The sequence below is a fragment of the Vipera berus genome, assembly GCF_964194415.1.
Source record: "Vipera berus genome assembly, chromosome: 5".
NCBI lineage: Eukaryota > Metazoa > Chordata > Lepidosauria > Squamata > Viperidae > Vipera > Vipera berus.
This window is the reverse complement of record NC_138207.1, coordinates 41113722-41136619: the sequence shown is the minus strand read 5'-3', so window position 1 is coordinate 41136619 and position 22898 is coordinate 41113722.

The window sequence follows — 22898 nt, the reverse complement described above, 5'->3', positions numbered from 1 at the left end:
CCCTCATGGCTTTAATAGTGAAAGCAGTTTACTAATGAAAGAACTAAATCAATGGAAAAGGTAGAAGAAATAAGGAAAGATTAAGCAGGGTGTTCATTACTGTCTTCATTGTATTCCTAATAACATCACCACTCAATTTGTAAATGATAGGGAGAGTACAAGAAAAGACTATCCTAGTATCAATTTTATTTAGCACTTGGACCAGTCTTTACCCAAGCAAAGTGGGTTTTTTTAATGCATGCAGTCAGAATTCTGTTGTAGCACAACTTTATTGCATAGTGTGATATCCAACTGAATGTTTGGTATGCATGTTCAAGACATAGTTTTATACTTCAGATTCAAATACCAGCTAGACCCCAAGAGGCGCAAGAAAAAATTAAAATGTCATACATTATTGTAAATTTGTTTTAGAAACTAAGATACAGAATTAAACAGGTATGTATTTTTATGTTACAGTCTCTACCTAAAGCTGAAAATCTATTTAATCCTTGCATCTTTTATCAAGAATTTATAAAAAAAAAATACTCAAAAGAATGCCCAGATGTATTTTGCATAATGCTATTTTATGTTTCGAAGCCACTGTGACTGGGAGGCTTCAAAACTGTCCTAATTCAACTATTATTCAGTTAAGAATAGACAAGAAGAATGTACCTAGGTTTTCTTTTCTTTCCCCAAACCTACATCAAGGTGCATCTACTGTGAATCCACATTTTGAGTGAAACAAAGTCCTTCTTTTACCCGGACTTAATGTAAAGGTTATTTTTATTTTCTAGGTTGTAATGATTTCATATATTTTTATTCATTTATCCTTAATCTACTAGTCTACTATCATTTTTCCAAATATATCACAACAAAATCATTCAAACCTAATGTCTAGACATCAAATTACAACTATGTAAATGGAAATTAGACAAACAGATGAACACAATAAACCATGTATGTCTTTCCAAGAACATTTTGTGGTGCTACTGTGTTGGTTCCCATTTACAAAAGGGCTGCCATGCTGGGAACAACCAGTCAGAAAATTTGTTCTTCTTGCTGTCTCTGGCAACTCTTTAAGAGTCTTCCTGCAGTTCCTAAAATATTTCTTTCCTAAGAAAGGAGGTATATAAATCTAACAATAAATAAATATACTCACTCCTTCACAATGCCATGAGATCGTTTACTATTGGTTCAGTGGTTGATTAATATGGCTACCACAAAGATTTCTAGCATGAGTACACAACGTTTAAGAATAGTGGTCTTTAGTTCAAGAGTACGGTATGACTGCCATGCTCTCTCTGTGTGTGTTTGTTTCTGTTTAATATTTTAGAAGCACCAGTTCTATACATATGCCCATCATTCTTTTTCAGTGCCTTCAGACTCTGCCTGTTATTAGTTCAATTCCTATTTCATACTAATGTATGGTTATAAAAGAAATACTGCTGAGTTAGACATATTGAAAATGCAGACATCTCAAATTCCTAAATAGAAAAATAGCTAAACTGAGATTCAGATGTATGTATTCTTGTAGCTAAAACTAAGGTGACTTTATTCTCACATCAGGTACGGCAATCCACTGCAGAGAACTGAGTACTCCTAGTTTAATGGTGAAATTGCCACTTAAACTCCAGGATAGAACATTTCCCACTTTTTTCCCCAGACATGCATTAAGAAGCTATCTGATCACATGGTAAAAATAAAATGTTTTTTCTCTATAAAATATGTTAATTGTTGCCAAAGTCAGCATCCATTATTGCCTCAGTAACTTGTATTTTATTCCATATCAGTGTATTATTTTTATTTATTTTAGTCATTCATTCATTCATTCAGTTTCTAGAGCTGCCCAACTTAACCAAGCTAACAATTCTAACGATTATCCTCCTTTTTTAGACAAAAGACAGACTGTTAAAAGAAACATGAAAGAGAGACTTCCAGTGAGCTCCACCATGTCATCCTTGAATTGTTTAAAAGTAGATGCAGCTCAGAGAGTCATCTAGCGGTTGGAAAACAAAAATCTCATCAGTCCATGTAGATCTCATCTGAAGAAAAAGTCTCTCTCTCTCTCTCTCTCTCTCTCTCTCTCTCTCTCTCTCTCTCTCTCTCTCTCTCTCTCTCTCTCGTTTTGCACAGCTTACACAGTTGTGACAGCTGAGACAAGAACTGCAGATTCCTATTCCTTCTCTTGCCTCAAGGGAACCCTTTATTAAATTATAATCCTTCTGCAAATTTACTGAAGGGCTGTAATTGGGAAACACTATGTTTGTAAAGATTTAACTGACAACTTAATTTGGCCTTAGGAAGTTTATATTGTAGCTGATGATGACTGAGGCAGGAAAAATTCAGGTTTGCTTTTCCACCCTAGAAATAAGCCTTGCATAATCTTACTGGAATTGAGACTCAAGTCAGGAGATATGGCTCAGTCGTATGCAAATCTAACTTGCCTGTTGTGTCTAATCAAGCCACTTGGGTTTTCTGATGCTTGCTTTACTGAAACTGCTAGAAGAGCCTAACTCTAGAAAGACTTGAAGAATCAGAATGTAGACTAACAATCACTTTTTTTTAAGGCTCTCAATGTCTGAGTTTTCCCCAGGCACTAGGAGAGGAAGCATTGTGTTTCTTGATTGTTTTTGAGCAGGACAAAAAACAATGGGTGGAAACTAATCAAGGAGAGAAGCAACCTAAAACTAAGGAGAAATTTCCTGACAGTTATAACAATTAATCAAACCTGCCTCCAGAATTTGTGAATGCTCCAACACTGGAAGTTTTTAAGAAGAGATTGGACAAGTATTGGTCTGAAATGGTATAGGGCTTCCTGCCTGAGCAGGGGGTTGGACTAGAAGACCTCTAAAGTCCCTTCCAACTCTGTTATTCTGTTAAGGGGGAGAGTGATTATTTATGTTTTTTAACTGTGCACATTACCCTGAGTGGCACATTATTTGGGCAGCTATATATAAACCAATTAAATCAATAAACAGTAACTGAATACATTGCTGTGTTAAAGGCCATTAATACCAGTGTAGCTGCCTGAGAAAGTTGAAGTCCAATTACCTTCAATTGGCCAAGGATGCGAAGCCTTGGTCTAAGTGATACCTTTCAGCTCTATGATGCCAGACCAACATAGTATGTATAACTGAATTGATTGTGTATACTTGTTATATCACCTTTTCTCCTTTCTATCTCTCTCAACTACTGAATTTCAAATGACAAGTGCCCCACGGAAGGTACATTTTTTAAAAAATTATTAGTTTGTATTATATTAATATTACTATAACAAATGTAATAGTCATTTCATTTCAGCATGAATTTCTCTTTAAGTAAGTAAAAACAAGTATTGAGGGGGAAAAATCAATATTATGGAAATAGGAACTGCAGAAAGTTTTATTTTGAATGGGAAGATCTGTAAAAATGATAGTGGAACTTTTGCCTTTGTGTGGTCCCCACACTTAGATATATTTCTTTGATTTATGTTCTGTGAAACAGGTCTGGTTTAGCTCACTATCTTAAAAGCATTCATGCTTTCTTCTTTCTTTCTTGTTGCTTCAGAGTGATTTGCCTTTGAAAGTAAAGAGTAATTGCTGTTATCAAAGTTAGGAGGACACACAATAATTAGACCCAAACTGAGGGCTTCCTGAGTAAACTAGAAGTTGTGTTGCTTCCCCATCTTCCTTTGTTGCAACTGAAGCCTAAAATCTTTCTCAGCAACCTGAGTGTCTTCCTGCCTCAGAAATGATAAAATGAAGCAGTGTGACAAGAAGTTCATATTGTTCTCTTCTTAGACTCCAGTGCATCTCTCTCTTTAAAAAAAAACACACGTCCCCCTGCAGGTCTGGTGGGAAGAACACAGAGGCTTTGATCAATGCAGTGGAATATGACTGACTTTTTCTATTTCATTCAGACCCAAAGATTGCCAAGGTAGTGCCTTGAGGGAACAGAGAGAAGGCAAGATGCAATCCATCTGTCAATAATGGCTGATAAAGAGGGGGATCAGTGTGGCTACAGGGCTGCTAAGTAGTTATACTGGAGAAAAGTTGTGAGTAAGGGCACAGTTGTACCTGTACAGAAGAAAAGTCTCATGAGAATCATTGTACTTGGGCATTTGACAATCAAGATACTATAGCTTCAGGAACTTATTCAGTGTAACCTTTGCTGGGAAAGATCTGTACCGGCAATCTGAATTCCAGAGCCCTTTGTGGGGTCAGCAAGAGAATTGGCAGTAGGGTTATTTAGGTGCCAGTAGATACAGTACATCTTTGCTTTGTTGCAATGGTGGTAGAGGCAATATTATAGCATCATTGAGATGTACTCAGAGGAGGTGAGGAGTTCAGAAATTTGCTTTCAAGCTGCTGTTTTTTCAGAGCATAAAGTTAGATTTAATTATGCAATTTTCATTGACTTATATATTAATCAAATACTTACTCATGAGCCACGGTTTTCCTTTCATGAGACTGAAATAGACATCAGGCTTTGCATTTGATTAAAACTAAACGAAAAATTGGCTGGAAACTACAATATGCCTATGTAACTTATCTCTTCCCCTTTCCTCAATCATCTATCAGGTTTGTTTTTTTTAAAGAGAAGCCTTTGCAGAATGTCTGTTTCAATATTTTCAAGATTGTTCAAGCTTTCTACTTCTACAAAATATATCATTTAGATCAATGTAATGTAGATCAGCCAAACACTCAAATATAAAGTTTCACAGTCTGATGCAGAGAATCCCAAAAATAATCAAATTGTAAGATTAACCCCCCCCCAATTCTATTATTCTTTAGTTTAATGTAGAAAAAACATAAATGTCTATAACACACTGGGATGCAAACTATAGGCAAATTTGGATCCCATTAATTATACTGAATGGGATACTTTTTTGTTAACATTCATGGAAATTAATTCAGAGACATTCCAGCAACATTCCTTTAAAGAGTGATTTTTTAAAAAAAAAAAGTTCCAGCTTTGTTGGTGACAGAATAAAGTTGAGAACTTGACTTTAAAAGCTAGTCTTCCTTAAGAAAGACTTTTGGTATAATTTTGATATTATGGTTACCTAGAAATCCTGAGCTGACATGGAAAATCTGATTAATGGAGTGTTGCTCCTCTTCCCACTTCTTTCTGCCTTTTCCTGGCAGAGAATCAGCCTACCTACTTCCTTCCAGTTTTGCTTGCAAATTGATGTCTAAAGAAAATAATTCTGAGGGTTTTTTAAACTGCATCCCCTTGAAACATGATATTATTTGCATCACATTCTAAAAACAATTGACCTTTTGTTTGGGCCATAATTGTATCACGGTGCAAATAATGTGCATTGGATAAAAGATTACTTGACTCATTTACATGGCTTCTCTTTCTTTCTTTAGTTCTAAAATACAGAGCCAGTGATTGTTGTCAGACATAACATCCATAGAGATTATCTGCCTTTTTAGTGATAGTTGGGTAGATCTATTATGTTTGTGTTAGTTTGTGTTAGCTTATTTGTGCAATCATCATAGCTATGAATCACCATTCTGCTCAGAAGGGGATTACTGATTATCAATAGATTTAGAACAAAGCAAATTAAGAATCGAACAGAGGCATTTGGAGAAAAAGTATGTGTCTCTGTAAAGGTGTTCAACTAAAAACAGGCCTGAAGACCATTGTTAGACTGAGAAGCTCAATACATGACTTGGGGCCTGTCAGTAATTTCTAATAAAATTTACCTCACTGGGTGGTTGTTCTGGGAAGGAAAATTAAAGAGGAAGTGCTATGTATATATCTTGAGCAGCTGGAGGAGAGGTGGGACATCATCACCATTACTAGCTATCACAAAATAATAAAATGATTAGAGAGCAGGCCTAATCCTATTTTTTAAACATAGGAATTGGGTATCTAATTCCTTTCATTCTACTCAAGACTCAAGTAATCTTTATTCAATGACCAGCATATAATAAACAGATCAACAAAATACAGATCAACAACCACTGTCCCAAAACATCTCAAGCAGGGGAAAGAAGTAGCGTAATAGTACATTATGACCCTAAACTATGGTCTATAAGACCAAATTAATTCTCAAGAACTTTAACATTAAATTATAATTTCTAAGATTAAAGCTTAATGAAATTAAAACCCTTATAAGATATATCCAAAAACAAAAAAATATAGTAATTTAACAATATTACTATAGCATTGTGGTACTGAAAAAAGTCAATTAAATTTATACCTCTACCAGCTTTTGACGTATTTCCATTGTGGTAGCATAAAACCTAGTTACTAAGTGGATTGTAGAAGGTTTCAAACCTTATAAAAGAAACTTCACAAGGTGTTTCTCTGATCTTTTAACATGTTTGTGTAAACCTGTTGAAATGGCCTTATAAAAATTGCAGTGTAGTAATATATTATTATTATTATTATTATTATTATTATTATTATTATTATTATTATTATTATTTGTAATGATTTCTATCTCATTTGTACCATAGTAGTTTGTAGAAAATCTTCCAAATACTGTTTTTATTATGTTGCAAGTTTGATGCTTACCAGTCATTTTATTGTTGTAGTTTTCATGTTACAGAATCTTTTATTTAAGTTTCATTCAAAGCCATACTGTTAGGATACTAAGAATTTTTTCTTGTTTTTATTACCCTGTAATCCCTTTCTTTGGGTGGGGTGGGGACAACTGAATGAAGCTGAGCATTAACTGGCTGGATGCCCTTCCTGACTCCTATGCAGAGTTCACAGCAGATATTTTCTCTTGGCATCCTGATAAACAGCTTTAGCTGCATAGGATTGAACTCTCAACCTTCCGAGTGGGAGGCGAACATTTTTAGCTCTTGGCTACCACACTGCTCTAGCATAGTAAGAACTATAAGGGTACTTTAACTTATATTATTTGGTCCTGTCCAGCCTTAGCCCTGTTTTAGTTTTAGTTATAGTATATGTTAATACATTTTTGAAAGAAATACATCAGACAAAGTTGTGTTATATTAAATTATATTCTTAAGATATGGAAATTGTCATTTGATTAAGAATTTTGGCTTCATCAACTCAGAATCTTAGCAAAGAAGGTAATTTTTACATAAATGGGGAAAAACTGATCTTCCTGAGTTAAGGGATGAATTTAAGATATGTTTGTTATCTATTTTTAAATGTTCTTATATTCTAAAGATGAGAAGATGATATTTTTCTATAAGGTGTCGACTGAATAAATTTAAGGATTGAATTAATTTCATATTGATAACAAACTATATCATACCAGTTTTATTCCATCACTGTAGTGTATGTAATATTTTTATACCCCATAATCACTAGTGTATTTTTATAGTTGCTTCTTGTCTCACTAATAAAACAAAGAGATAGACAGATAGACAGACAGACAGATAGAGACTCATGACTAATGATATATTTATACCTTCCTCAGGCCTAGCCTGGTTATTTCCTACAGGCATTTTGTGCAAAATTCCATGCTTTAGGAAAACTGAGATGATGATAGGTTTATTATACAAATATTTGTATGCCTTCTATTACAAATATTCTAGACAGCTTACAAATATAATTAACACAACATTTCTAGCCTTTCATTTCAAAAATAATGGAGTATTATGCCAACAGTACTGGCATGGAACTAATAATAATATTGACATGCCAGCAATACTAATGTGAAGGTAATTTAAATTGTTTGCACATCCTTAATATAGACTACCATCAGTCATTGTCTGATTGACTTCTGAAAGTTCACAGTTCACTGTTCAGAGCAATAATAATGAGTTCAATTTGATGGAGTAGAAAACACTAAGAATTCAGATTTGTGCCCAATCCTACATGTATGTATATAGCATTGAAGATTCAGTTCCACAAGGAGTTGATTTGCTGTGATTAACCTTGAATTGTCATTTGCCCAGTGAAGCTGCTTTGAGATAGCTCCAAACTCATTATAACTCATTCATATTGTTAATGAATCTTACAGATTTTGAGGCAGTATGTTATATTTGGAAGCCTATCAGTCTATTACCATTGTAGAAGCTTTTATACAAAATACATCCAAAGGGCATCAAGTCACGGAAGGTTGATGAAAGGGATATACATTGAGTGAATGCAAGTAGGAGGTGGCTCCATATTGTTTCCATTTAACCAACCTACCATAGGGTTAATTCATGTTTCCAAACTGAGAACAATGGCAGAGGAAATAGTAGGCAAAAATAATACTAAGTATAAATCCTAATTATACACTTGGAGTGTTTATTTCTTAATTAGCCATTCCAGAAATAACTGTATGGGTCATTTAGCACAGGCTTGTACAACTTGTGACCTGTCAAGCTGAATGAAGCTAACAAGCCATGTATGGTGGCCCATTAGGTGTGCAATAAATCTGGGACTGCAGTATGGAGAGTTTTTCAAGGTGCAAACTAGTGGACAATCACTTAAATATAAGCCAGCAGTATGCTACAGCTGCCAAAAAATCAACACAGTTCTAGGCTACATTGAGAGAGTGATAGAATCAAGATCACGTGAAGTCTATAAAATGCCTTGGTAAGACCACACTTGGAATACTGCATCCAGTTTTGGTTGCCATGATGTAAAAAGATGTTGAGACTCTAGAAAGAGTACAGAAAAGAGCAACAAAGATGATTAGGAGACTAGAGGCTAAAACATATGAAGAACAGTTGCTGGAACTGGGCCTGTCTAGTTTAATGAAAAGAAGGACTAAGAGTGACATAATAGCAGTGTTCCAATATCTCAGGGGTTGCCACAAAAGAAGAGGGAGTCAACCTATTCTCCAAAGCACCTGAAAGCAGGACAAGAATCAATAGATGGAAACTAATCAAGGAGAGAAGCAACCTAGAACTAAGGAGAAACTTCCTGACAGTTAGAACAATAAATCAGTGGAACAACTTGCCTCCAGACGTTGTGACTGCTACAACACTGGAGGTTTTTAAGAAGATATTGGACAACCATTTGCCTGAAATGATATAGGGTTTCCTACCTGAGCAGGGGATTGAAGTAGAAGACCTCCAATTACCCTTCCAACTCTGTTATTTTGTTATTCTGAAATACATAAAAAGAACCTTAAAGTAAAATAAAAAAAGACAGATAGCTTTGGCTGAACCCAAATAACAGAGATTAAGTCACAGAATAAACTGAGTAACACCAGCATCTTGTAGCTGTGTGACAGATTTCCCCCATGGATTCTTACAGAGATAATAGAAATTCAAAAATATCCAAATAGGGAGGCTATCACGTCATCTATGTGGTGTTCAACAATTTTTGTGGATGTTCTGTACTGGTAAATACTAGTAATATGTGACACATGTATTTCTGGTTAGCTGTGAAGAATCCAGCAGCATGGTTAGTGACACATCAGCATATTTTTATTCATTTTTACTGTCTATATCATAATGCTTTCAATATATTAAACAAAATTTTATGTTCTAAGTATCATAAAATATTAATAGAAAAGCTAGAAATAGCAAAGATATTTTCTGAGTAGTAGGATTATGGAATAAGCTCTTAAATGAGAAACTCCTAATCCTCAACTTTCAGTTTTATAGCCAAGCAAGGATGGCAGAATGGAAGAAGGATAATAATATGCAATAGCCTTAAGCAAATGGAGAAAGGTATCATGGGAATTTCCATTTGCTTTAAAAAAAACACCTAATGACCATCTTTTATTCTTCTAGATACCAGGCTGACCAAAATGAGTTGATACAGAAATGGAACATACAATAATTATATAAAACAAAATTATAAAAGCAAATGGTTCAAAGAAAGTTAATAGACAACTTACCATAGCACACACTGGGTGACTAACAGAGGACCACTTAAAACAGAGGGAAAATTAAAAAGAAAAGTGTTGACATAGCAGTTGAAAGTTTTTCAAATTTTGACTTTTGATTTGCCATTGTGGCTGCCATGGATGCTGGAAGGCAAGCCCCGTCTTCCGCATTCAGTTTTGCTCCACTGGTGGACCCTGGAAAGGGTCAAGAGTTGTCCTGTAGGGGCAACAATCAAGGAGGGGACTCCTGCTTGATCTCGGGAGGGCGGTAGCCCTTCTGCTCGATCTGGGGCAGCTCTCCAAACCGGCGGATGAAAGACCGGCCATAGAAATATGGCTCGTCACTAGGCTGCAGACAGCCCAAGTCAAACTTACCACCAGACACTTCTAAAGCAGCACTCTTCAATCCCAAGTATTTTCTTTTCCTGTAAAAGCTGCCCAAAAAGAGCCTTGGTGGAGCAGAGGGCTAATGCCTCCTTAAGTAACACCAGCTGCCTGCAATTAGTGCAGGTTCGCATCCCACCAGGCTCAAGGTTGACTCAGCTTTCCATCCTTCCGAGGTAGGTAAAATGAGGACCCAGATTGTTGGGGGCAATAAGCTGACTTTGTAATAATGCTTCTTGGGGGGGCCCAAAAGCCCTAATAAGCAGGCATATACATAGAATGAAGGCTACTGCTAAGCTTGTAAGCCGCCCTGAGTCTTCGGAGAAGGGCGGGATATAAATGGGATTAAAATAAATAAAATAAAATAAAGTATCCCCACCCCCACCCCGTTACAGGGAAGGGAAGACAAACATATCAGGACAACTATGGGGATCTGGAATAATAGAGAGATGATTCACTAGACCTTCCAAAAAAATGGCGACTGGATGGTCTCTTTTATGTCAAATAATATATATAACAACAGAGGGAGATCTATTTGATGACTTAAAAGAACTGACATGGAAGGTGAGCTGGCAAAGGAAGAAAGCCAGAATAAGGCTGAAGAAAATTGGGGGTTTGATTTATTAGAGAGGATTTTATATTACTAATTAAAATAGAATATACTCAAATAGACAAGATGTGTATTTTCAATACTAGATTTTGTTATGAGTTGAGATGAAGAAAACTTTGATCACTTAAAACTTGGAAGTATAAATATTAAAAGTTAAATTTGAATATTGATGGGAAATTAAAAATTGGGAAAAACAAATAAATAGGATATTGATTGTCTATAAAGATTGAATGTAAAAGTAATTAAGATATGTATAAGCTAAAAATGTATTGATAAATGTAATAAACATGTTTTTACTTTGTTGATATAATAAGAACTGTATTAGCTTAAATATGAGACAGTAGATATTAAGGAAAAAAGAAAGGAAATATTAATGTTGAAAATAGGGGAAATTTTGATTATTAAATTTAAGACATTTGAAAATTATCTGAAAATAAGGATGTTATACTGTATTCTTAACTAGATGATGTAAGATGGTGGGAAATAGAATATACTCAAATAGATAAGATGTGTATCTTGAATATTAGACTTGGTTATGAATTGTGATAAAGGAAACTTTGGTTACCTAAAACTTGGAAATTATAAATATCAGATGTTAAATTTAAATATTGATGGGAAACTAAAAATTTGGAAAAACTAATTACAGGACATTGATTGTCTATAAAGATTGAATGTTAAAGTAACTACGATATGTATAAGCTAAAAATTATTGATAAATGTAACAATGCTATTTTTACTTAATTGATATAATAAGAACTATATTAGTTCAAATATGAGACAGTAGATATTAAGAGAAAAAGAGAGGAAATATTTGATGTGGTAGCTTGAGATTTGTATTAAAGATTTTTGTATGTTATTGAATTATCGATTAATCCAGCCACCACATTGCTTTTTAAATACTTAAATGTAAAATTAGGAAATTAATAAAATATTACAAAAAAGAGAAAGTTTTTCAAATTTTAAACTAGACAATTTTTTTGCAAAAAGGGTAATTTCATAAATGAGAACATTACATATGTGTGTATGACCCCATGCAGCCATACACATACATATTTATACATATAACCTTGTAACATATTATGTTTCCTATAAAATGTGTACTTAGAGAAGTATCTTATCTGATAATCTCAAAGCATGGACAGATTAATATTAAAAACCAATTTTCCCAAATTGTAAGATAGCCCATAATATAGTTAGGCATGAAAGCTAAATGTAATTGAATTTCTTTCCAAACATTTTAAGCTAAAACAGTTGCAGTAAAAAATAGTTTGATAAGGAATATTATCAATAATAGTTGACAATTGATATTCCATCTGGAATCAAAGACTGCCTGAATGTATATCAGAGTTATTTTAAATGATTAGCCTTAATTTACTTCACAAGATTGCAATTATTGTATGAAGACAAGCACACAAATGTGATTCTAGTAAATCAACTAACAGCAGCTTCCATGCTATGCTAACTGCAAACTTATATAAATTATAGAACATCATTTAAGTTTTATGAGGAATATGACTGGCTGTTTTTACAGGAGTGGGTAACATAAAGAAAAACTGCCCCCAAACATTATTGCTTTCCTCCCCAAAACATGTATAGCATAGGACTGATTCAATAGTGTAGCATTACTTTGTGCACATTCAGTATTTTGAAGACATTTGAAGCAACCATGGCTTATAAGGAAGATGTCTAAGATTTCTCTGCCAACTTTTCACAGCCACAATTAGTTTAAATATTATAAGATGCATTTTAAAATTGTATTGACTTAGGATATGTTTACAGCTACATGGAAAAGGCTGCCTTTGCCCAACCACTCATCTATTATGATTGTCTCTAGAGACTCATTTTAAATTGAAGTCTCCAAAAATATGAATACAATCAGGAGACCATTTTCTTGACTGTACTATAGTTTTTAACCTTTCTTCTTAAAGTAGTTAATTAGCTTCCTTCCTAAATGGTTTAAACGAGTTGAAAACAACAAGAAGAACAACACATGATTCAGAAAAGGCATTTCGTTTGAAAGCTTATCAAACTGGCTTTAACTATTTCTGCTGAATTGTGCCCCTGTAGACATAAATCTGAAGGATAAGGTTATTGTGACTATTAATCATGACTGCTACACATTACCTTCAGTAATAGGAGGAGTCCCCTTCATGGATTACTGCCTTGTCGTGGCGAAGGGGCTTGCGTAATTCAATGAAGCTATGAGCTATGCCGTGCAGGGCCACCCAAGACGGACAGGTCATAGCAGAGAGTTCTGACAAAACGTGATCCACTGGAGAAGGAAATGGCAAACCACTCCAGTATCTTTGCCATGAAAACCCTATGGACAGTACCAAAAGGCAAAACGATATGACGCTGGAAGATGAGCCCCTCAGGTCGGAAGGCGTCCAATATGCTACTGGGGAAGAGCAGAGGGCTAGTACTAGTAGCGCCAGAAAGAATGAAGCGACTGGGCCAAAGCCGAAAGGACGCTCAGCTGTGGATATGTCTGGTGGTGAAAGGAAAGTCCGATGCTGTAAAGATTTTTTCTCCATAGGAACCTGGAATGTAAGATCCATGAATCAAGGAAAACTGGACGTGGTCAAACAAGAGATGACAAGACTGAACATTGACATCTTAGGTATCAGCGAACTAAAATGGACAGGAATGGGTGAATTTAATTCAGATGACCATCAGGTATACTACTGTGGGCAAGAATCCTTCAGAAGAAATGGAGTAGCCTTCATAGTCAATAAAAGAGTAGGAAAAGCAATACTGGGATACAATCCTCAAAATGACAGAATGATCTCAGTTCGAATCCAAGGCAAACCATTCAATATCACAGTAGTCCAGGTCTATGCCCCAACCACCAGTGCTGAAGAGGATGAAATTGACCAGTTCTATGAAGCACTACAGCACCTTATAGAACTAACACCAAAAAATGATGTTCTTATCATCATGGGGGATTGGAATGCTAAAGTAGGAAGCCAAAAGATAACTGGAATAACAGGCAAGTTTGGCCTTGGAGTGCAAAATGAAGCAGGGCACAGGCTGATAGAATTCTGTCAAGAGAATACGATGGTCATAGCAAACACTCTTTTCCAACAACCCAAGAGACGGCTTTACACATGGACATCACCAGACGGTCAACACAGAAATCAGATTGACTATATGCTCTGCAGCCAAAGATGGAGAAGCTCTATACAGTCAGTAAAAACAAGACCAGGAGCTGACTGTGGCTCAGACCATGAGCTTCTCCTTGCAAAGTTTAGGCTTAAACTGAAGAAAGTAGGGAAAAGCACTAGGCCACTCAGGTATGAATTAAATCATATCCCTGTTGAATATACAGTAGAGGTGACAAATAGATTTAAGGAATTAGATCTGATAGACAGAGTGCCTGAAGAACTATGGACAGAGGTTCGCGACATTGTACAACAGGTAGCAACCAAAACCATCCCAAAGAAAAAGAAATGCAAGAAAGCAAAATGGCTGTCTGAGGAAGCTTTGCAAATAGCTGAGGAAAGGAGGGAAGCGAAAGGCAAGGGAGAAAAAGAAAGATACACCCAATTGAATGCAGAATTCCAGAGAATAGCTAGAAGAGATAAGAATGCCTTCTTAAATGAACAGTGCAAAGAAATAGAAGAAAATAATAGAATAGGGAGGACCAGAGATCTTTTCAAGAAAATTGGAGAAATGAAGGGAACGTTTAATGCAAAAATGGGCATGATAAAGGACCAAAATGGCAGGGACCTAACAGAGGCAGAAGAGATTAAGAAGAGGTGGCAAAATTACACAGAAGAACTATACAAGAATGAGCTTAACGTCCCTGATAATCACAATGAGGTGGTCACTGACCTCGAGCCAGACATCCTAGAATGTGAAGTGAAGTGGGCCTTAGAAAAGCTGAGCAACAACAAAGCTAGTGGAAGTGACAGTATTCCAGCTGAGCTATTCAAAATCTTAAAAGACAATGCAGTAAAAGTGCTACACTCAATTTGCCAGCAAATTTGGAAAACTCAACAATGGCCACAGGATTGGAAAAGATCAGTTTACATTCCAATTCCAAAGAAAGGCAGTGCCAAAGAATGTTCAAACTATCGCACCATTGCACTCATTTCTCATGCTAGTAAAGTCATGCTTAAAATCCTACAAGCTAGACTTCAGCAGTATGTGGATCGAGAACTACCAGAAGTGCAGGCAGGATTTCGAAGAGGCAGAGGAACTAGAGATCAAATTGCCAACATACGCTGGATCATGGAGAAAGCTAGGGAGTTCCAGAAAAACATCTACTTCTGCTTCATTGACTATGCTAAAGCCTTTGATTGTGTGGATCATAACAAACTGTGGCAAGTTCTTAAAGAGATGGGAGTACCAGACCATCTTATTTGTCTCTTGAGAAACCTATATGCGGATCAAGAAGCAACAGTGAGAACTGGACACGGAACCACTGATTGGTTCAAAATTGGGAAAGGAGTCCGGCAAGGCTGTATACTGTCGCCCTGCCTATTTAACTTATATGCAGAGCACATCATGAGAAAGGCAGGGCTAGATGAATCAAAAGTTGGAATTAAGATTGCCGGAAGAAATATCAACAACCTAAGATACGCAGATGATACCACTCTAATGGCAGAAAGTGAAGAAGAACTAAAGAGCCTCTTGTTGCGGGTGAAGAAGGAGAGTGCAAAACTTGGGTTGAAACTTAACATTAAGAAAACCAAGATCATGGCATCTGGCCCTCTCAATTCCTGGCAAATAGATGGGGAAGAAATGGAGGTAGTGACAGATTTTATTTTCCTGGGCTCCAAGATCACTGCAGATGGGGACTGTAGCCAAGAAATTAAAAGACGCTTGCTCCTGGGGAGGAAAGCCATGGCAAATCTAGACAGCACACTAAAAAGCAGAGACATCACCCTGTCAACAAAAGTGCGTATAGTCAAGGCTATGGTCTTCCCAGTTGCAATGTATGGCAGTGAAAGTTGGATCATAAGAAAGGCTGAGCGCCAAAGAATTGAGGCCTTTGAACTGTGGTGCTGGAGAAGACTCCTGCGAGTCCCTTGGACTGCAAGGCGATCAAACCGGTCAGTCCTAGAGGAGATCAACCCTGACTGCTCTTTAGAAGGCCAGATCCTGAAGCTAAAACTCAAGTACTTTGGCCACCTAATGAGAAGGAAGGACTCACTGGAGAAGAGCCTAATGCTGGGAAAGATCGAGGGCAATAGAAGAAGGGGACGACAGAGAATGAGGTGGCTGGATGGAGTCACTGAAGCAGTAGGCGTGAGCTTAAATGGACTCCAGAAGATGGTAGAGGACAGGAAGGCCTGGAGGAATGTTGTCCATAGGGTCGCGATGGGTCGGACACGACTTCGCAGCTAACAACAACAAACAATAGGAGGAGTAGAACTCTCGGTGCCACTTTCTGGGAAACATAAATGGAAAGATGCTGCTGGACTCAAGTTTATAATTTCTACTGGTCTTGGCTGGTCACCATGAGAATTGAACCCCAAATCAGAGGCATTGGTCAGATGGCTCAGAGTCATTGTTCGACCATACAAATATTCCTGGTTATAAGTACTTGTGATTTCAATTATTCTCTAACTAGACAAACTTCCTTAATTTGTATATTGTTTGTTTATGGTTAATGGTTAGTTAATGGTTTTCTCATGGCTATAATATCTGATTTATTGCATTTTCCTATATGGTAATCGAAGTATTATTCTAAAGGAGAGCAAGGCTGATCAGTGATTAAATAATTTAATCATCACACATATCTTTTTAAATAAATTTAAAGCTCAGGATGTAGAAGAAGGAAATATGATTGGCATAGAAGCCTATGCATTCCTGCAAGCATGTTATTTAAGGGAATCATAGTTTCCAAGAAATAAAACATTGTAACCAGAACACTACTGGGAAAATACAATGTGTTAGAAGCAGAATTACATCCTGAGTGAAGTTATTTGAAATTTTCACAGGAAATGGTGCTAACTATATTTTTATGGCCCCAAACTATCATGTAAAATTTATTTATGATGTTAGGATTTCATGATTAGTGACAGCAAAAAACTACTAACAAATATTAACAGTACATAAGTTACTACTAAATAAATTAAATTCTTTTTTTCTAGTAGAAACCTGTATATATTCACAGTACTGGAATTAAACTTAACTCAGTTTAATGGGACCAAGTCTCTGGAAAATTATAGTCTTGGCTTTTAAATTATTGGTTAAAAATCCACCACATTGAGATATTATTAAAATGTCAGACCAACAAGCACAAAATCATCTCAACCAGCCCAGTTCTCTAGGCTGATCCAAAAGGATACCATGGTTAATGGTACTGAAAGCCACAGAGGTCAAATAGAGCAAGGATGGATGCACAATCTCCTACCTATATTTTTTGCAGGAAAGCTGCAGTAGTTAAAAGTTTATTAAAATATCTTGCTTTCGGATTTTGGCTTATTGGTGATCATTTTTTAGGCCTGCTTTGTAAGAAAAATGTTATTGAGTTAATTGTTGGTACTAACTCCAGTATAAATTTTCTTAAAGTCTAATGCTATTTGTAACTGTTAGTCGAATAAATGTCTGTGAATATTCCATCTGTGAATGTCAAGAAAGTAGATCAGACTGAAGACCAAGTTAGCTTCAGAAGATTTAATTTTGAAACGTTATCTGTGGCCTTCCAAAGACAAGTGTTTGTTTTACATTTACTGATCCTGAATGAAGGAGTAAATAAAAAGCTATAAAAACAGACAGCCTAGAAAGAATGTTTTAAAAGCTTGCTTATTTACTCATTTCTCAATCACATTTATAGACTGATTTACTCATGATGACGCCAAGTGGCATACAAGTTAAAAACAGATCCAATTACTGGAAGAACTGAATGCCAGTCTGCCTATGAATTTGCTTGTAAGTTTTTTGGGGGAAATGAGGGGGAGAGACAGAGAGGCAAAAACAGAGATATTGTACATAAACCTACTTAGCATTTTCCTTTAGATAGAACATAATATGTCCAACCTTTTGGCTTGCTTGGGCCACACTGAGTGAAGAGGAATTGTCATGTAAATATATCTAAAAGAATTAATATTTATATAGTACATAACAATGTTAAAATTTTATGATCTTGTACGGCTGCATTACTAGCTGTCTAGGGCTGCATGCAGTCTTCAGGGCTTTGGGTTGGACATGTCTTTTTGAGAAGCTCCACTGTTTTTCATTTATGCTAATAAGAACTAAAACTGTAATCTTTCAAATGAATTTCCAGTAGTTTCTGAGAGCTACTTTTCCAGTTAAACCAAAAGTTTACATTTCCTGGATCTTTTACTACTGCATTATTCTTTTTTAGCTGTTAAGTGTTGATGGATGGAATGGAGGGAGGGATAATAGTATTTGTGCACAATGTTTCTTTAGAATTCTTCTTCAACAATTCTCAGATTTACAAAGCTACTGATGCAGTATTTTGGAAAGGAGAGTGATATTTGAAAAAATCAAGTTAGCTTGAAAATGTATAAACATTCTTGTCTGTGGCCTTTAATGCACTAATAATATAGTACATGCCTTTACTGAATCCCATTCAGTCCCAGCATTACAACAAAGCTGTTCATCTCTCAGTACCAGCAACTTTCAGGCCACTGGTGTTCCTGTTCTGAAAAGGCAACTTCAAGTAATTAAATCAGTCTGGGAGAAAAACCAATCTGTCCCAGCATACTAAGATACATACTGAGGACAGAGAGGAAATTGGCTGCTCCTTTTCAAGGTACTTCATTTTGCTGCCAACTCTTTTTGGGTTGTTCCTGTCCTAATCTTTGTCAGGGCGGTGATAACGGTGAGCTTGGGATCAAATTTTAAGAAGCTAGATTGACATTTGACTGTTTGGCTGATGAGTTTTAACCCACTTGTTGACTATTTGCAAAGGAAGAAAATGAACCACCAGGTCTAGCATTTATTTAGCCTTACCTCTGAAGATGCCAGATTGTTTGGGATCCCTCCTCTTTCTGGCCCCTATTTTGGGATTTCCTCATTGAAAGTTATCTGGGAGCACATCTTAAGGAATCTTGCAATAACCTGGGACCACAACTTGAAAGATTTCAACACCGCCCCCCCTGAACCTCTATCCTCTCACATCTGGCAGCAGGTATAGGTGTCCCAAAGCCAGAAATATTGTATGTTGTCTATGAAGAGTGTATGTGAAAGAGAGGCAGAGAAAGGGGGGGGGAGGATGTAGGTGGTGAGCATGTGCTCCTATGACTTGGACGTTTAATTCCTCCGTCTGCCCAGGAGTTATTGCCAGAGTCACCTGGCTCCGTCCATAGTCCAAACAGTGATGAAGCTATCTGAAAGCTTCTCTTCCGTAGCCGACGAAGTATCTACGAATTAAACGGTTGGTTGTCCTGATGCCCCGCTTATCGAGGTGGCGCTAAAACAGAGGCCGGACTTTTCTTGTTGGGGGGGGGGCAAAATGGCACCAGCTGCATTTATGGTCCCAACTGGAAGCTCCTTCCTGCCGACAACGATGCTTAGCATTTTTATGAGAAGATACTTTGGTGAATGGAAAGCACCAAAAAGGCTGAGGTCTGGGAAAGAAGGAGCTGCATTTTCTCCAATGAGGAGGGTGTCCGATCTTGATCGAGCCTCCCATTCCCAAAATTAAATCTGACTTCCACAGTGCCCAACCTGATCTATGGTTGCTCTCTGATCCCTGAAAAACGGGCGCAGCATGAGCTTCTGAGCCTTAGCGGCTGGAGAGATCCAGAAAGGACTTTAAGATTTGGAAGAGGAAGTAGCGATACACCTTGGGAGACGGGGGCAAAATGAGGTGGGGGGGAGGAGCTAAGAAGTCTGATTATCCCAGCTTGGCCCTTCTGGCCAGTAATTCCACCCTTTACTCTTGTTAGGAATCGAGGTGAGGCCGTTTTCATTTCTGTTTGCAAAAGACTGCCTTAGTTTTCTTCCACAACGCACCTTAGAGCTTATTGCCTCTCCTACCGATGAGGAAATTAAGGCTGAGCGAGGGATTTGCCGAGACAGCAATATTTTGTTTGCCACTGAGAGTTCGCCCAATGTCAGCTGGATGCCTGAACCCCGGAGGCGGCTGCGAGCAAGAGTAGGGTTGCTCTGGAAGGACTCCACCTATCCGAATTCTTAAATTGCAGAAAAGAAAGTCGCTCGGTTTCGGATCACTAGCACTGACTACTCTATTCCTGGGTGGAATGGACTCAAGAGAAGTTTTCGGAAAGGGAGGCCAACCAAGCTTTCACGCCAGACGAAGTAATCGGGCAACTGAAGCTTTCTGAGCTCCCCTTTTTTGAAATTTCCTATTGGGACAACAACTTAGAATCTCTCAAATCCTTTTTTTTTCCTCCCCGACGCCTCACTTAAAATGTTTCTCCAGCGGTTTAAGGCAAGACAAAAAAGACAGATGTGCGTCTCTTGTTGCGTGCTTCTCGCTCTGTGATGTTTGAAGCAGGTGAGCGTTTCTCTCCGCGCTCTCCTCCCCCCCCCGCCCTCCCCGCCCTCCCAGAGCTGCTGCGAACTGGAAGTAGCGGAATTGTGATTCTTTTTCCGATCTGGTTAATGTTTTACACACACACACACACGCAAACACAACCACGTCCCGTGTTAGGCTAGTATAATATCGTGTATTGCGCCTTTATTCGAGGTTTTACAATATCAGCTTTAGTGAAAACTCTAAAAATGAATTTCGGGGATCTCTACTGGTAATCTCTACGGAGATTCTCAGTCATCCAGGTCATAGTTAAAGCAGCAGCTTCTTGGATGAGAAGCGAAATGTCTTCAAAGGAAAAGAAGAATGTCCCGTTGCCTCGTGGAAAAGCAACTTTGGGATACTCCCAAACCAGGAGTTTAAGTCGGCCAAGAAAACACGTGCGCGCCAGATGACTGTGTGTGCGCGCGCGCATTTAAGTTGAGTTAGATCAATTTAAAATTGGACGTTTTTGACCGCGTGCTTGGATTTTCCTAATGATTAGAAATCGCTTCCTTTTGGAGAAAACAGTCTGAATGGGGCTGCTGGGCGAAGCTTTGCCTTCACACTGTTCATAAAGTACAGATGCGTTGCGCGCCGTAGCTATAGGCCCTTCTGAAGAAGAACGCGTCTTTTGTGCTTCTCTCTAGGCGCGGGGCGGGAGCTTTATGGTGTGTTTGGAAAATGTATGTATGGGCGTGTATCGCTACAGTGAGACAAGACGAAGCTTTTCAGGTTTGGAGTCAAGAATTTTAAGCCAGGTTCCCACTTACATTTTTTTAAAAAAAAACAACAACACGTGCCCACTCAAAACAGGCAGAATAGCGAAAAGAAAGCCACCTTTTACATTGTTAAGTTGTCCTATCAAGAGAACTCAGTTCCAGGGACACACAATCGACAGTTGTCCTTGGAGTCAAATCAAAATTGGGGATGTTATTGTTTGAAGCCGGAATCTACTAGCCTCCACTTCCACCCTTTTGTGTGGGCAGTGTATAGGAAACACAACAGAAATGAAAAAGAATCGAAGCGATTTTGTCGGAGGTACACACACCGCTTCCATACATACCAGGACGCTTCGCAAAGCACGACTTCTTTTCATATGCATGAACCAGGCATTTGTCTGGCGTACGTATGTAACCTCTAAATATACCTTGGGGAGCAAGCACTGAACGCCCCGGGCAGAGACGGAAAATGCATCTGGCTGAAAAATGACTAGTGGTTTGCAACCCTTTCCAATCAATCTATTTACCTTCTCTGCTGCCAAACGCTGAGAACGACCCGCAGCTCATATTTACCGTCCCCCTAAACGGGAATTTGAGTTGTCTTAAGGCCAGAACTTTAAAGAAGATGAGAGAAAGCCGGCGGCCCTGGCGGACAGTGGGGTTCCCGAAAGGAGTTGGAGAAAGGGGCTGTTTTGGCTGCTGTGGGTGCCGGTCTGGATGCCGACTCAGAAGAAAACGCTCGGCTTCCCTTCGAGAGCGCCCAAGTCCTGCCAAATCCAGATGTCCGAGATCTGGTAAAGGTCGGCGGCAAGGAGAGGTTAGGGAAGCGAGGAAAACCGCAATTGGTTCCGTTTGCCGATTGGTATACATTCAAAGTGACAATAAAGTTATCATTCATTATTCTATCTGTTTCCTTACCTGCTACTCTAATCATAAGGTTTCATTATAACTGTATGTACGGAGCGTGTATGAACGCTGAGTATATTGAGCATGTCTTGTGTGCCTAATACGCTCCGAAACTTAATCGAAATAAAGAATGCGGAGATGGTTCAATTCATCAAATACCTACCCAATCTCTCTTCTCTTTTAATTGGGAAATGCAGCCGTCGCCTTGCGAAAGAGGATAGCAAGTCACCTCTTTCTTAACCCATCTTTGGGGGGGGGGGAGTGAGGGGGAGATGCAAAGCCCGTCTATTAAAAAAAACCAAAAAAAACCGAGACAGCCACTGCAGTCTGTGTTCTGATGAATTATTGGAAAAATCCCTTTATGGGGAAAAAACTAGGTGAAAAGGCTGCTGTTGGGCCAGTTTAAAACTAAGCAGATGCACAAAGCCAATACACCCAGCAACAGAACGCCGGCCTCTTCGGGGATTCGGGGGAAATGGTTTCCATTTAATAAGTATTTTCCCCAAGCCCAAGGGCATTTTGCGTTAGGCAGCAATTATTCAAAGCAAACAGGCGTGAAAGGGAGAAAGGGCTCCTATGGGTATTTCGTTTTCTTAGAAGCCGATCTTTAATAGCTTGAAAATAACAATAAAAAACTCCAGGACGGAAAAAGGTGAGCTCTGAAAACGGGGGACGGGGGGGCAACTTAAGAGAAACCCGCCACAAAAGCATCTTCCCCGTTTTCGCAGCGTTCATCTGAGCGGGGACTGGATGTCTTGTGGGTTCCCTTCTTTGGCCCTCCGTTGTAATAAATTCTTCGGAAGAAGCGGGAAAGGGTGGGGGGGGAAGAGAATATAGCCCCGATTCCCTCTCTTCTTGCCGGTTGTCAAAGCTTTTCCGAAGGAAGAGTTACCGCGTTTGCTTCCCACCCAGCCCAACTCGGTCTATAACGGGCCCAGGTTCTGTCCGCCCTCCGAACTCCGGGGGGCTCCGGGAGAGGGAGGGAGAACGAGGGGCGCTGCTGGTTCGCTCTGACTTTCGACGCCCCGCGTGCTTCCTGTTGTTGGCAAGTTGACAGGCACTCAGCCTCCTCCCCCGCCCCGGATCCGGGGAGGAAGAAGA